Raw genomic sequence first — 17,095 nt, forward strand, 5'->3', positions numbered from 1 at the left:
AGAAAAGAAAGGTACAAGACAACCTTAGAATAATGGCTTGTACATTCAAGAGACTTTGCTTGAATGCCCTTTCCAAAACCACATACTATGTGCTTATATGTTTTGTATTTGCACATTTACTTGCTTGTTTGACTTAGCTTGTTATGAGTTGGCTTTTATTTTTATGCTTCTAGACTTTGATGCATTCATATTGAGCCAACAAACCTTTGAGATTTGAAATGGCAGATTCGCCAAAAGAATACGGACGTTTGGATATATATCAAGGAACTTAGGAGATAGATCGACTCATATTGTTAGAAACTTGATATAGTATGCCAAAGTCCGGGAAAAGAGCTCAACGTCACCCCGAAAGGGAGAGTAGGTAGGAGATTTGTTGTGTTGTTCTTCCCCGGGATCCCAAGAACCGTTATAGAACTTGATAGCAGATTTTAAAATAATTCATTGCTATAGATTGGTTTAATGCTTGTTGAGATGTGTATATACTTATGATTTAGATGCTATGTTATGCATGATATAGTTGTTTTATACTGGGATTCAATTCTCACTGGAGACCTCCGACTATTTCTATATTTGTATGTGTGCATGAGAATAGATGGGGTGAGCACAGGACAAAGAAGGTTGTAAAAAGAAAGAAGTGGAGTTAGATTTGGTGAACTCGGGTTTATGCAGTAGAGTTGATGTCAACCTTTGTATCTAGATCTTGTATATGTTTTGTTATAAACATTTTCACATAAAGACTTGCATGTTTGGCAAGAATAAGAACAATGTAAGATTTTGTGGGATGTATGTCAAGTTCCATGTTTACTTGCTTGGGTAATGGATTTGCATGTTTTCTTCTAGATCTTGATGTTGAATTCATGTCAATTATGTTAGATGATGTTTGAGGATCAGAACAGGGGCAAAGGCATTATTTTTCAGCTCTTTGGAAGTGAAATTCGAGGGCTAGGCGCGCCCGCCCAGCCTAGAGGGCGCGACCGCGCCTAACCAAGGCACCATGGGTGCCTTGGTTCGAGAGGGGCGCGCGCCCGCGCCTTGACAAAAAAAAAATTGTTGATCTTTTGCGACGTGTTTTTGCGTCGCCAAATGTAAGGTTTTGTGTCTCCAAATGTCATCCTGTATTACAGATTGTATATTTTCAGTTATTAATCGCCCTATAAGATGAGATTAGCACCCGAGGTTCCCACAACAGGTGGTATCAGAGCGTAAGTTCTGGACTGATTAGAGATAAGAGAGCGGGGTAGATCAAGTCCTCTTGATTGATTTATTTTGCTAGCATGTGTTAATATTTTAGATTAAATTGATCACATGATTATGTGTATTGATTTTATAAGCATGCTTTACTGCTTTATCAAGCATGTATTATTTGAGAATGAATCAGAACCGGTTTTGGATCAGAACTTGATCTTTAGAGAAGGCATGAATATGCTAATCAGAGGGGGACTGAAACAGAATGGGTGAGTCTGATATATTGATACATTTGTGTGCTAATCCTTTTGAATATCAGTTATGCCTCCTCGTCATGAACCGATTACTAGATAGACATTGGCCGTTCCTCCTCCAGAACAGGCGAATGTGCCACAGGCCACAGAAGCTCCTAGACCATAACAGGGCAGTACATCCACTGACCCAATGGATGTTACAGCAACACCTATGGAGACTTTATTGAAAAGGTTTCAATCCTTCAAACCACCGACTTTGAAAGGAACCGAGAACTCAGTCGAATGTGAAGGTTGGTTAGAGGATATCGAGATGTTGTTTGATTCCCTGGATTAAACAGATGACAGATGTATCAAACTGATTGGGCACCAATTGCATGAGGTTGCAAAGAGTTGGTGGATCACAATCAAGAGAGCTCTTGAAAGCCGAGGTACGACTATTACCTTTAAGATCTTTAAAACTGAATTTTATCACCGTTTCTTTCCAATGTCGTACAGAAAATACAAGGGTGCAGAGTTTGAAAATTTGCAACAGGGGAATCTAAATATAGAAGAGTATGTGGCCAAGTTCTCTACATTGTTGAATTTTGCTCCACATGTAGCCGAGAACGAAGAGGCTAAAGCTGATCAGTTCATCAATGGACTGAATCCAGATGTATTTACCCTTGTGAATTCTGGGAGGCCGAATAACTTTGCTGATGCACTTGATAGGGCAAAGGGAGCAGAGGCTGGTTTGATTAAACAGAGAGGAGCATCGTTTGTTGCACAGTCTCAACGACAACCACAACCCCCAGCTCAGTTTCAGCAACCATGTTCTAGATTTGAGGGAGGTAGCAGCAACGGTGGTAATAAAGATTATCTGAAAGCAAGAGGAAAACAGTTTAAGAAATCAGGGAGTAGTTCATCCAGCTCCAGTGGGCCAAGACAGAGCAGTGCTTGTCAGAGTTCAAACTATACAGGTATGTATTGCAAAAAATGCGGAGGAAGAAATCCTAGTGATCAGTGCAGAGGTGTGTTTGGAAGTTGTAACATATGCCATCAGCCAGGTCATTTTGCTAAAGTATGTCCACAACGTGGAGCGAGATCTCAAGGTGCAGGGTCGTCTAGATCAGTAACACAGCCTGACAGGCAAGCATCTTTTGTTCACTCCTTCCAACCCCAACCTCAGCAACAGAACATGCCAGGAGGTAGTCAAGCAACAAGTCAACCTCTTAGACAACAGGCTCGAGTCTTTGCCTTGACTGAAGAGCAGGCTCGGGCAGCACCTGACGACGTTATAGCAGGTAACTGTACTTTTTGTGGTTATCCTGCTTATGTGCTCATAGATACAGGTGCATCCCATACGTTTATATCTGAACAATTTGCTGCATTACATGCATTGCCTGTTGAGTCATTATCTGTTGTAGTGTCTATATCTTCACCTTTAGGGAGTGGTATCGTGTCAGTGAAATCTGTCAGAAATTGTCTACTACAGTTTGAAGATAATGTGATAGAGATAGACGACATTGTGCTTGGGTTGTCAGACTTTGATTGCATTATTGGAATCGATATGTTAACCAAGTACAGGGCTACCGTAGACTGTTTTCAGAAGGTTGTGAGATTCCGACCAGAAATGGCAGGAGAATGGAAGTTTTACGGTGAAGGTTCGAGATCTCGAATTCCTTTGATATCAGTTCTATCTATGATTCATTTATTTCAGAAAGGAGCAGAGGGATTCCTGGTTTATGCAGTAGATATACTGAAAACTAGCCCAAAATTGGCAGATTTGCCAGTGGTTAGTGAATTTGCTGATGTCTTCCCAGATGAAATTCCAGGATTACCTCCAGCTCGGGAGATAGATTTCAGTATTGAATTGATGCCAGATACGTTACCGATTTCTAAACCACCTTACAGAATGACACCAATTGAATTGAAAGAATTAAAAGAACAACTTGAAGATCTCTTAGCAAAAGGGTACATTAGACCGATTGTTTCACCCTGGGGCGCTCCGATTATGTTTGTACGAAAGAAAGACGGCTCAATGAGACTTTGCATTGACTACCGACAACTAAATAAGGCGACAGTAAAGAATAAATATCCACTGCCTAGAATAGATGATTTGTTTGATCAGTTGCAGGGTTCCTCAGTGTATTCCAAGATTGATTTGCGATCCGGATATCATCAGTTGAGAGTTAGGGATGAAGATATACCGAAGACCGCATTCAGAACGAGGTATGGTCATTTTGAGTTTATCGATATGCCGTTTGGTCTGACGAATGCTCCAGCAGTATTTATGGGCCTTATGAATAGAATATTTCAGAAATATCTCGATGAATTCGTGATTATCTTTATTGACGATATTTTGATTTATTCTAAGAACCTTTGTGATCATGCTGAGCATCTCAGAATTATTTTAAAGACTTTGAGAACAGAAAAGTTGTATGCCAAACTATCAAAGTGTGAATTCTGGTTGAATAAAGTGGTTTTCCTTGGGCATATTATATCCGGAGATGGGATTTCTGTTGATCCCAGCAAGGTTGAAGCGGTGATCAGTTGGCATAGACCTACATCTGTACCAGAAATACGGAGTTTTATGGGCTTAGCAGGTTATTATCGCAGATTTATTAAAGATTTCTCCAGCATTGCCAAGCCTATTACTCAGCTGACTCAAAAGAATGCACCGTATGTCTGGACTGAAGCATGTGAAGCCAGTTTCATTGAGTTGAAGAAGAGATTTACGAGTGCACCAGTCTTGACTATTCCTTCAGGTACTGGTGATTTTACTGTTTATTGTGATGCTTCTCACCAAGGACTAGATTGTGTGCTTATGCAGCGAGGACATGTTATTGCTTATGACTCAAGACAGCTGAAGCCACACGAAACCAGATACCCAATTCATGATCTTGAATTGGCAGCCTTTGTATTTTCATTGAAGATATGACAACATTATCTATACGGTGAGAAATTTAAGATTTATTCTGACCATAAAAGTTTGAAATATTTGTTTTCATAGTCTGAACTGAATATGAGGCAACGAAGATGGCTAGATTTATTGAAATATTTCGACTGTGAGATCAAATATTATCCAGGAAAGTCTAATGCAGCTGCAGATGCCTTGAGTAGAAAGGTATGTGCTTTATCCTTATCTACGATACGTGTCACTAAATTGGTAGAAGATTGCTGTGTTTCTGGATTGGTATTTGAAATAGTTATGAAGCCTATCAGAATTTGTGCACTTCAAGCTGAGCTAGAGTTGCTAGTCAGAATCAAAGAAGCACAGAAGAATGATCAGAGTATTCAGAAGTCCGTTGACATGGTCAGATCAGGGCATCAGTCTGAATACAAGGTTAGTATAGATGGTGTTTTATATGTGAATCACAGACTTGTTGTTCTAGATATTTTAGATTTGAAACATCAGATATTGAAAGAGGCTCACTGCAGCAGATACAGTGTTCATCCTGGTGGCAGAAAAATGTACAATGATTTGAAAACTCAGTATTGGTGGAAGCAGATGAAATCTGATGTTACAGAGTTTGTATCTCGTTGTATAAATTGCCAGCAGGTAAAGGTCGAAATAAAGAAACCAGGTGGTTTATTGCATATCTTACCTATTCCAGAATGGAAGTGGGATCATATTTCTATGGATTTCGTAACGAAGCTACCGCATTCATCCAGAGGTTGTGATGTTGTTTGGGTAGTTATCGACAGATTGACAAAATCAGCCTGTTTTATTCCGTATAGAATGACATACAGACACGATCAGATGGCAGATATTTATGTCAGAGAAGTGGTAAGATTACATGGTGTGCCTAAATCTATCGTTTCAGATCGAGACCCTAGATTTACATCGCACTTTTGGCACAGCTTGCAGCAAGCTCTGGGTACTCGATTGCACTTGAGTACTGCGTTTCATCCTCAGACTGACGGACAGTCAGAGCAGACTATCCAGACACTCGAGGATATGCTTAGATCTGTAGTGCTAGAATTTGGCACTAATTGGCAAGATTCATTACCACTTGTGGAGTTCTCGTTTAATAACAACTACCAAACTAGTATCGAGATGGCTCCATTTGAAGCGTTGCACGGAAAGAAGTGCAAATCTCCTCTTTATTGGGATGATATTTCAGAGACACCTAATATTGGTCCAGATATGATCCGAGAAATTACAGATAAAGTGAGACTTATTCAGAAGAGAATGAAGACAACGCAAGATAGACAAGCCAAGTATGCAAATGTCGACGCAAGCCTTTGTGTTTTGAACAAGGAGACCAAGTGATCTTGAAGATTTCTCCATTCATAGGCACTGTCAGATTCGGCAAGTGAGGAAAGTTATCTCCAAGATTTATTGGTCCATATGAGATTCTCGAGAAGATAGACAATCTTGCCTATAGACTTGCTCTTTCTCCAGCTCTTTCTGGGATACATGTTGTATTTCATGTTTCTATGCTGCGGAAGTATCAGCCTGATATTTCTCATGTTCTCCAGCCAGATGAAGCATAATTAGATGAGACTCTGAGTTACTTTGAGAAGCCGATACAGATACTTGACCAGAAAGAGAAACAACTCAAAAATAAAACTATCCCACTTGTGAAAGTCCAGTGGAGTCGACATGGATTTGAAGAAGCAACTTGGAAAGTCGAATCAGATATGAGACAACGCTTTCCAGAGCTATTTCACTGATGTGAGTTTGTATTCCCTAGCAAAAGAACCTCGTGAACACTCAGCAGTGATATCATCAATATTAACTGGTTTACCTAAGATATTTGCTATCGGATATAAATTTTTTTGTCATAAAAATGAAGGGGCAAATCCAAAAATCTGACCCAAACCGGTACAACCAAAGAATCCTCCTCTAATTTAAATTCCGTTCTCCATTTAGAGAAACGAATCGAGACTGGTCTAATAGAAACCTCAGGTCTACTCCCAAACAACAAACAATCCTCCTCCGTAGACAGATTTAAAACCATGAAACCACAATGAAGAAATTTCACCGTATGCAAACCCTTAAAGCCAATACGAGAAATAGCAGCAATAATATCATAATTCGGTGTGACACCCCTGTTCCCCGAAATCCTCCCAACCAAAGCAAATTTAAAAGGCTCAGATAAGGAGGAAATAACCTGATCTAGGGAAAGAATCTCAGGAATCTCATTGCGAAAAGTCGGAGCAAAGGCCTTAATCATCGAGTCCACAATACCATCAAAGCTCAAATTGCACGAACTAAGAGACGAGGAGGCCGCAACATCCCTAAAATAAATTGTAGGAAGAACTGGAGGAGACGAAATAACAACCGAACTCGAAGGGTTGACTATCGAGTCAACAGTAATGGGCTGACTAGATGACTCGGTCGAGTCAGTCGTGAATCACCACCTGGACCACCATCAACGACCGGTAAAGAGGATGGAAGCAGGGAACCGGTGGCCAAACCCATAGACTCGGTCAGAATAGGGTCAAACCAGGGCAACTCAATTGCTGGAGAGATGAACCCAATCAAAAATTGGGCGTTTCTGAATGGGAGCTCCGATCGAGATATTGGAGGTACAGTTGGAAAGCCCATAGACTCAGGGGTAATCGGACCAAAATTCTCGATCATTGGACATTGTACGCCTGAGTAATTGACAACTGAATCCGACAGCTCGAGAAGCAAAGGAGCGCGCATCGTAGATCTGAAATTCACGGCGCCTGGGAACTCCGATTGGCTCACGTGATATAGAATCGGAACCATCTGAAGTAGAGGATTCCAGATCGGGATCCCAATAATTTAGGAATGGCCGGACGCTCCCTGGATATGAAAAAAACATCGTCAAATTTCGCAAGAATAATGCCGTTTGAACTACAACGGAGGATTTGGCCGGGCAAATCAACTCCGAAATGGCTGAAATTTGAACTTTAGGATTGCCTTGAAAAGGAGAGTTCAGTGGTATATCGCATGAGTACACAGGAGGCTCGGTGGACGGAATCAACGAGTTGACTGAAAAATTCGGATCTTTGACCATGGATTTCACCGGGCAAACTAACTCCGATGAAGCTGAAGTTTGGATATGTTATTTGCCTTGACTAGGAAATTCTAATGAGCTAGCGAACCGGCCGGAAACCAACGCCAATGGGTCGGCCGTGGAGGGGCAATTTTTAGGCGAATTTGAATTGTAGAAATGGGTCACTGGTCTATTTTATTTTTTATGTTTTCATTTGGTGTCTCGAATGTTTACTAACTGACTTTTGTTGATTTGGATTCTTGTTTGTTTATTACTGTCTACTCTTACCATATTTAGGTTGTGTATGAACAGTTTTGATTTATTCATTTCCAATATAACACTGAGCATAAAAAGTTCATCTCCTGATTATAATGCAAAGTATTTGTGATATAACATTTGTATGAGGTGTCATGAGTAAAAATTTGGTTATCCTCCTTTAATTTAAACGATTCATGGAGTTTGTCTGAAATCCAACACCCAATATACCTTGAAAGTTCCTTTTATAATTATGGAGTTTGGGTCGTTTCAGACTGAGTATTAGGACTTTAAGCAGTCTTGATCAGACTTGTGATATATAATGGAACAGGTTGTATGTTTTGGTTCTTCAGCTGGATCAGAGCAGATGAAGATACTTCGACCGGATTGCATCTTCTATTTCTTGACTGGACTGCGTATTTTTATCCCGTGTTATAACCAGTTGATTAATGTTCTAAAACAGTTTTTCAAACACCAAAACCTATTCTAATAGAGCCCAACTCATATGAGTTTTTTTTACAAGACGCACACCAAAAAAGCGGGGCAGTTTGTTGATGATAGATCTAGATCTTTCAGCGTAAGTATATCTTATTACACATTGTGTTTACATTTTTTTCGTATTTGATTTTTTAGTATAATAATGTAGGAGGCATTTGAACCTCAGCTTCGATTGTTGTCATCTGCGTCAGGTGCTAGCAGCTCTCAGGCCACCCCTTACATGCCTAGAGCTGAACTAGCTATATCGCCACTGATGGCGATAGTCCCAAAACTTAGGCACAACTCCGCTACTATCCCCGGAGCACTCCGAAACTTCCAGACTTTCAGTAGAAAGCTTAGAAAGTCTTAAAACTGACTAGAAGAAGCTAGGAAAGAGAGAGAGAGAGAGAGAGAGAGAGAGAGAGGTGGGAAATGAGCGAATAAAAATGAGACTCGGCAACCCTATATATAGACAGATCTGAGCTTCCGATCGTCCCCAACCAACCTCGTGTCCTCCTTCCAGAAGCTATCTACCGACAGTTTGAGCAAAACTTTCGATCACGTTCGGAGCTTGTTTAAACTGTCGCTAATCACCGAAATGTTTTTGCAGTGTCTTGATATATAATAATGGTCAGATTAGCTTGTTTTAAATTCAATATTCCAAATATTTTGAAAATAAAAATATATATATATATATATATATATATATATATATATAAAAGGGGGCACGCAGATCTCGCATGCGAAAGACATGGAACAACTTTGGGAGGGAGATTCGCCGCGATTCGAGCTCTCCGACGTATTGCCGGATACTCCATACGGCGCTGACTACGGCCGCCTCCGCAATGGCCTCACTTACTATGTCCGCGCTAATTCCAAGCCAAAAATGCGTGCCTCTCTTACACTCGCCGTCAAGGTCGGGTACGTACATTTTTCTGAAATTTTGAACCAGCTTGATTGCTGGCTGGAGTTTTGTGCAAGTGTGCCATTGAATTTTTTCCCCATTTGGTGCTAAGCTTTTGTTTCATTGCAGGTCAGTTTTGGAAGAGGAGGACGAACGAGGAGTCGCTCATATGGTTGAGCATTTAGCTTTTCGTGCCACTGCTAATTACCCCGATCTTGGCATTGTTAAATTTCTAAAGAGTATTGGGGCTCCATTTGGTGCCTGTCAAAACGCCGAAACTTCTTTTGATGATACCGTATACAACCTTCGTATTCCAATCGATGATCCTGGACATCTATCCCAGGCTATTTCAATCTTAGGAGAGTTCAGTTCTGAGGTACCGGTTCCTTTCGTTGATATTTTATAGCATTTCGTGTATAGCTTTACTTAGCACCCTTACATCTTGGATGTGCAGGTTCTTGTCTCAGCCAATGATTTGGATAAAGAAAGGGGAGTTATCATGGAAGAGTATAGGAGTCGCAGAAATGCTGATGGAAGGATGCAACATGCTGACTGGGTTCTCGTGATGGAGGGTTCGAAAGTAAAGTCCTCTAACTTTTGGATGTTCATCCCATTCCTATCCCCTTTATTTTGCTTGACCGTGCTTATAATTTAACGTGGTTTTGTGTCATTAATGTCTGAATCAATATTCTTTTGTTGTTGCATCATCTCATTGTCTGGTAGCAGTACGCTGAACGATTACCTATTGGACCTGATTATATGATCCGTACAGTTTCCCATGAGATCGTGAATAGAATCTATAAGAAGTGGTACCATGTGCAAAATATGGCTGTGATTGTTGTTGGAGATTTTTCTGATACTCAGGTTTAATTTGCTTAAATTTATTTGTTCCTTTCTTAGAGATCTCCTTCACAATCGCTCATAACCAGCTGTTTCTGCTGCTTTCTCCATCTTAGATGGTCGTGGACTTGATAAACACTCACTTTGGAGACAAAATTGCTATAGTCGATCCTCCAGTTATGCCACAGTTTCCAGTCCCTTCACATGAGGTGCCGCGTTTTTCGACCATCGTGGAATCCGAAGTACCCCAGGTCAGAACACGGATTTTTTACCTACTTGTGCAGTTTTCTGTTTCAGCACACATTGGGTGAAAACGTGGATATGTTTACCTTATATTGCCTTCGTAATTGATCTCGTGACAGTCTACAGCGCTGATTAGTTACAAGGTTCACGTAGATGAGTTGAAAACTGTGTAGGATTACAGGAATTTTCTATCCGAATCTCTGTTTTTTCTTGCCCTGAATGAAAGATTCATGAGAATAGCTTATGAGAACAACCCACCATATTTTTCATGCACGGCTGCTACAGATGATCTTGCTTACCAAACGAAGGCCTACAGAATGACTTCACATTGCAAACGAAATGGGAGTGCGGAAGCATTGGAATCCATGCTAACTGAGGTGAGTCTCTGGTCCCATCTGAATTATCACATTAGTTGGTTCAGTTCACTTATGCATCATATTTAGGTCGCAAGGCTTCGGATACATGGATTTTTTGAACGTGAAATATCTGTTGCTCGAGGTAGTATAATGTCATTGATTGAATCTGCCTGGATATGAAAAGATCAAATGGAATCCACCGTTTTACTAGAAAAATATGAGCAGCCAAGATATTGTCACCTTTAACTGCCTAGTCTTTGTGGTTTTTTACTCTTTTGAAAAATTTCAACACAATACATTGTTCCATCACCCTCCCTATCTTGTTGCACAACATTTTCTGTGCAAAGAACCCGTTCTTGGGATCGAATACGAAGTACAACTTTACAAAGTGCTTCTATCCGGTGAGCATCTATTAATCACTTCTCTCTTCCGCATAACTAGCAATATTTAATTGTTCAACTCTGTCTATGGTAGATATTTCGGCATCAGAGGTGTCCAAACATGCGGAACATTTGCGGAATTCTTGTAGTTGTGCTATTCAAACAGTTGAACCTCAATCATTTGCTACTGTGGATGATTTGAAAACTGTTGTTCTTCGGGTCAACTCTTCTGAGCAAGAGAGAAGCATTTCTCCGTGGGATGATATGCACTTTCCAGAGGAACTTGTTAGTGCAAAACCAACTCCAGGGTAAGCACGCGTCTCCTTTATGCTGGCCATCCGAAAACACTAGACATTTTATTTGTTATTGCTAGTATTTTCGAGAAAAATTTGGTAACTGAACTTTCTTTCATCCCTTGAATCAACGTCATAGTCTTACAAATATTCTAGGCACCAAGGAATAAACTTTACATCTGCGAAGTGATGCCGAGAACGAAGTCTTATAATTTTTTTGGCAAAAAGAGAACACGTGTATGATGTATCAGTTTTAGAACTCCCAATGGCCTGAATATATACAGATGTATGGTATGGTAAGATTTCAGGTTCTTATCTGCTCAAATTGTAGGTCTGGGAATCTCATGCCAAAAGGATCGGACTGGAGCAGATTTGTAGGCTGGGTTGGTTGACAAATAATATAATTGTAACAATTTTTGTTCAGATTTTTCGTACGAAAATATTTTCAAAACCAACAATTAACCCAAAGTATGTGTATGTTTAGGGCAAACTCTAGACTGTTGTGGCCTTATCTTTAGGAGAACACAGATTGGAAATTGAGTGCGAGAGTTTATTTATTTATTTATTTATTTTTTGCTAGCGATACAGAGGGGAGTACAAAAGAATTAATACCCATATGTGCCGTAGAATGGTAATAGACTATAATTTTGTCGATTTTATATATGCTACTCTAAAGTCTGAACAATATGGTTCAAGATCATTGTAATTTTGATGATTTTAGTCGGTATTAGTCCAAAACTGATTTAATTCGGTTCTCATAGAAGATCCATTTACGTTTTACCATCTACTTAGTATATGGATAACCTTTCAACAAGATTTCACGAATATTGATGCTGGATGTACCCTCAAGCTTATCATCCCCGCCAAGCAATGCCATCGTTTACAAATCTATCATCGATTTCAATATCCAATATATTTCTCATCGGAGAAAGGGGTTCTCATAAATATTTCGTGTGGTTTCATGCAGCGATTGAGCGGTTTTATAGTTACGCAAATTTGCATTTTCTCTTTGTTTCAGTCATGTGGTGCATCAGGTTGAATATTCCAGCATCAATGCAACTGAGGTCATTCTTTCAAATGGCATGCGTATTTGCTATAAATGCACAGACTTCCGTGATGATGAGGTAAAATAATTTTTTGCTCAGACTATGTCTTGAGCTGCATAAACAACAGATACAAGAGGAAATTTTTATGCTATGTTTCTTAGACAAAGCACCCGTACAGTATAATTGGCTCTCTGCTTAAAAAAGAAATTGGAAATTCTGAATGTGTCATTTCTGTCTTTATTCTTTGTCAGCATGCAACTACCCCCTCCTTTGGGGGCGTCCTCGATTCTAGGAAAAACAGAACTGTAATTAAATCCCTTAGGATCTTTATCTCAAATGAATTTACTATCGACTTCATGTCAACAGGTTTTGTTTGAGGGTTTCTCATATGGGGGCTTCTCTGAACTCCTAGAATGTGAATATATTTCGTGCTCTCAGAGTCCAATTCTTGCTGGAGAAATAGGTGAATTTGGGCACAGACCTTCGGTGCTTGATCAAATGCTCGCCGGTAAAACAGTCAAAGTTAACTCATTGCTTGCACCATATACACGAAAATTCTTTGGCTACTGCTCCCCTTCACATTTGGAAACTGGACTACAGGTTTGTTTAATCAAATTTTCAGCGGATGTTTTTTTTTTTTTTGGATAGAAATATTTCAGGAGTTTTAACTCTCTTTAATGGATGTTCAACATGGGCGTGTGTGTGTTTTAAATTTAATAATGGTAGTAATTGTTAGATTGGCATGTATACACATGCACACGCGCACACACATCTCATTACTTTAGGGAATTTTACGGTCTTTGACTGAGTTAGAAATATGCTAGCAACGTCCTTTGAACTTTTTGTTTTTTTGTGTTTGTTCGAGGTATTAAACACATGCAATAAGCTTGCGAGAATTCCAGGTTAGAAAGAAAGGATATTATTAAACTAAATTTTACTCTTTTATCAGGTGTAAAGTTACACATAACACTCACCGGCGTTTCTAAGCACCCCTTTTTTTGTGTGTTCCTATTTGTATCAATTGGCACTTTTTAAATCATGTGTATTTCCTCAGTTTCTTGTAGTAGGTTTACTTGACTGCTGTATTTATTTTTATGCGTGTAATATTTATATTAATTGTTTTCCTCTAATTGAACGCTAATTTTTCTCTCTCAGTTGATCTACCAGCTCTTCCTTACAGAGGTACAACCTGATGAAGGCCTGTGAATATTTCAACTCATGTTTTAAGGATCCGTCAAATTTTACTGTTGTCCTAGTGGGGAATTTTGACCTTGCTATTGCTTTCCCGCATATATTGCAGTATTTGGTTAGTGATGTGTCCCTGGATATGAAAAAAACGTCGTTTGAACTACAACGGAGGATTTGGCCGGGCAAATCAACTCCGAAATGGCTGAAATTTGAACTTTAGGATTGCCTTGAAAAGGAGAGTTCAGTGGTATATCGCATGAGTACACAGGAGGCTCGGTGGATGGAATCAACGAGTTGACTGAAAAATTTGGATCTTTGACCATGGATTTCACCGGGCAAATGAACTCCGATGAAGCTGAAATTTGGATATGTTATTTACCTTGTCTAGGAAATTCTAATGAGCTAGCGAACCGGCCGTAAACCAACGCCGATGGGTCGGCCATGGAGGGGCAATTTTTAGGCGAATTTGAATTGTAGAAATGGGTCACTGGTCTATTTTATTTTTTGTTTTCATTTGGTGTCTCGAATGTTTACTAACTGACTTTTGTTGATTTGGATTATTGTTTGTTTATTCACTGTCTACTCTTACCATATTTAGGTTGTGTATGAACAGTTTTGATTTATTCATTTCCAATATAACACTGAGCATAAAAATTTCATCTCCTGATTATAATACAAATTATTTGTGATGTAACATTTGTATGAGGTGTCATGAGTAAAAATTTGGTTATCCTCCTTCAATTTAAACGATTCATGGAGTTTGTCTGAAATCCAACACCCAATATACCTTGAAAGTTCCTTTTATAATTATGGAGTTTGGGTCGTTTCAGACTGAGTATTAGGACTTTAAGCAGTCTTGATCAGACTTGTGATATATAATGGAACAGGTTGTATGTTTTGGTTCTTCAGCTGGATCAGAGCAGATGAAGATACTTTGACCGGATTGCATCTTCTATTTCTTGACTGGACTGCGTATTTTTATCCCGTGTTATAACCAGTTGATTAATGTTCTAAAACAGTTTTTCAAACACCAAAACCTATTCTAATAGAGCCCAACTCATATGAGTTTTTTTTACAAGACGCACACCAAAAAAGCGGGGCAGTTTGTTGATGATAGATCTAGATCTTTCAGCGTAAGTATATCTTATTACATATTGTGTTTACATTTTTTTCGTATTTGATTTGAAATCTAATAAAGTTATTGATGTGTTACATAATGTAGGAGACATTCGAACTCAACGTTGATTGTTGTCATCAAAATCAGGTGCTAGCAGCTCTTAGGCCACCCCTTTACATGCCTAGAGATTAACTAGCTATATCTACAGGTAGCTAGAGGTGTGAAAAATAACAGAAAAAACAGGGGGGGAGGGGAGTGTATGTGTTAGGGACTCAGGTGGCTGTTGTCTATCATGATGCCACTGCGCAGCGGGGGCGACGCAGTCGGAGCACATCGTCTGCCGCTAAGAGAGTGGAAATGGATGCGACGAGAGATAAGGTGTGTCAGTATAAGGACAAGATTGTGCAGCTCCGTGACATAATCGGGTCGTTGGAAGAGACCGTTCGTTCCTTAGTTGCGAGTTTGGATACTGACAAGAAAAGAAATCCGCTCTAGCTCCGTGATTTATGCACGTGTCTGGAACATATGGTGATGGAGATGACAACGATGATTTCTTGGTGTACGGCTAAGATGAGGATAAACGAGACGCATGTCTCATAGCTCCCTTCTAATTTTTATTTGTGTTCCACTGTTCAGGTTTTTTTAACACAATTGAACATTCCTTAGTAGACGACGATGCAATAGTACTGTTTGGTGATGTTGAAGAATTAATGTTTGTTAGGTTGTTACTCAAACAAAACTTTTGGGTATTATTCATCTGTTAATGACGAAATACGTTTATGAGTTATTATTAATTGCAGAGGCGGTTAAATATGACACGTGTCAGAAATTAGAGACTAATTTATTAAAAAATGTCGCTAAAAACAGCGATGGTTTACTTATAAATTTGTATGTAAAATAGAGGCTATTTATTTAAAAAAGCGTCGCTACTATTAGAGATGATATGTGGATAAAATCGTCTCTAAAATAGCCATTAATTATTTTCAAAACCGTCATCGAATTTAGAGATGGTTTACTTAAAACACAATCTATAAATTTAGCGACCCATCTGGGCCTAAAGCATCGCTAAATTTAGAGACGGTCTTCATAAAAAATTTTAGTCGCAATTAGCGACGGTTTTAATATAATTCGTCGTTACCATTAGGGACTACCTGTAAAAAAATGTGTCGCTAAAATTGGAGACTAACTGGTCTCTAGTCTTTCTCGTATGTCAATATTAATCAGCCAACAATTCTATGTGCGCAAATAGGTCAGCTAACAGATCAAACATATATATAAATTGGCTTGACTAGAATGTAAAACACACAAATATGTTTAAGTTCGGAGACTTAACTGCTCCTACGTCACCCCTTCTTCCACACAGGAAATGTTATACTAGAAAACTTTGGTTATTATAACGTCTTGTAATACACCCACTTCAATCGTATGGTTTACCTTTTGCTTAGGTCAAAACTCCTAGAACACGATACAAGTTAAGACAGCATGTCTTAACACCGAAGCAACAAGTGAAGTATAATCAGTTTGAATGAATTCAAACAGGTGAACAACTCCTCTTCTTCAAACTGAGGTTAACAGTTTGGGAGTTGTTTCTTTGCCTTTTGTGATCCTTGAAGATCTGATATATATATATCTTTGATGAGTGGGAAATGTGAGCAAGCAAGGTATATCGTGTAAAGTGCTCGAAGAATGCTGGGATAACTTGTAAGCTGCTATGTATCTCTCTTGCTTTTATCTTGTTAGAATCCTTTTAAATATAGACATGTTTGAGCAACATTTTTTCTGATGCCTTCATCAACGCTTGTCTCAAACGTCTTTTGATGTTCTGCACGTCTTCATAAATGCAAGTCGTATATGTAGTTTGATATGGACATCTTTTGATAAAGAAGTTTCGACGACTTTATCTTCATATTTAAGCAGTCGGATAATTGGACTATGTAAAGCAGTTGGACTGAGCAGTCGGCACTTGACCATTTTGAATGAGTAGTCGGCATTTAAGCAGCCTTGATAAGACTTGTAATATATAATGGAACTGGTTGTATGATTAGGTTTTTCAGCTGAATCAGAGCAGGTGAATATACTTCGACCGAACTGTATCTTCTATTTATTGACTGGTATGCGTCTTTTTATCCCATGTTATAACCAGTTGATTAATGTTCTAAAACATTTTTTCAAACACCAAAACCTATTCTAAGAGAGCCCAACTCATATGAGTTGTTTTACAAGACGCACACCAACAAAGCGAAACAGTTTGTTGATGAGAGATCTAGATATTTCAGCGTAAGTACATCTTATTTCACATACGCTTGTTTTTACATTTTTTTTTCTTATTTGATTTGAAATCTAATCAAGTTATTGATGCGCTACATAATGTAGGAGGCATTCGAACCTCAGCTTTGCTTGTTGTCATCTGCGTCAGGTGCTAGCAGCTCTCAGGCCACCCCTTACACGCCTAGAGCTGAACTAGCTATATCGCCACTGATGGCGATAGTCCCAAAACTTAGGCACAACTCCGCTACTATCCCCGGAGCACTCCGAAACTTCCAGACTTTCAGTAGAAAGCTTAGAAAGTCTTAAAACTGACTAGAAGAAGCTAGGAGAGAGAGAGA

The 17,095-nt window shown here is 39.2% G+C and overlaps 1 pseudogene; it reads left to right on the top strand.

Moving 5' to 3' along the window:
• Positions 1-8,873: 8,873 nt before the first annotated feature.
• LOC140862850 (zinc protease PQQL-like) lies at positions 8,874-17,063 on the top strand (annotated as a pseudogene).
• The last annotated feature ends 32 nt before the right edge of the window (positions 17,064-17,095 follow it).

Source organism: Henckelia pumila, chromosome 4, assembly GCF_033568475.1.
Source record: "Henckelia pumila isolate YLH828 chromosome 4, ASM3356847v2, whole genome shotgun sequence".
Classification (NCBI taxonomy): Eukaryota; Viridiplantae; Streptophyta; class Magnoliopsida; order Lamiales; family Gesneriaceae; genus Henckelia; species Henckelia pumila.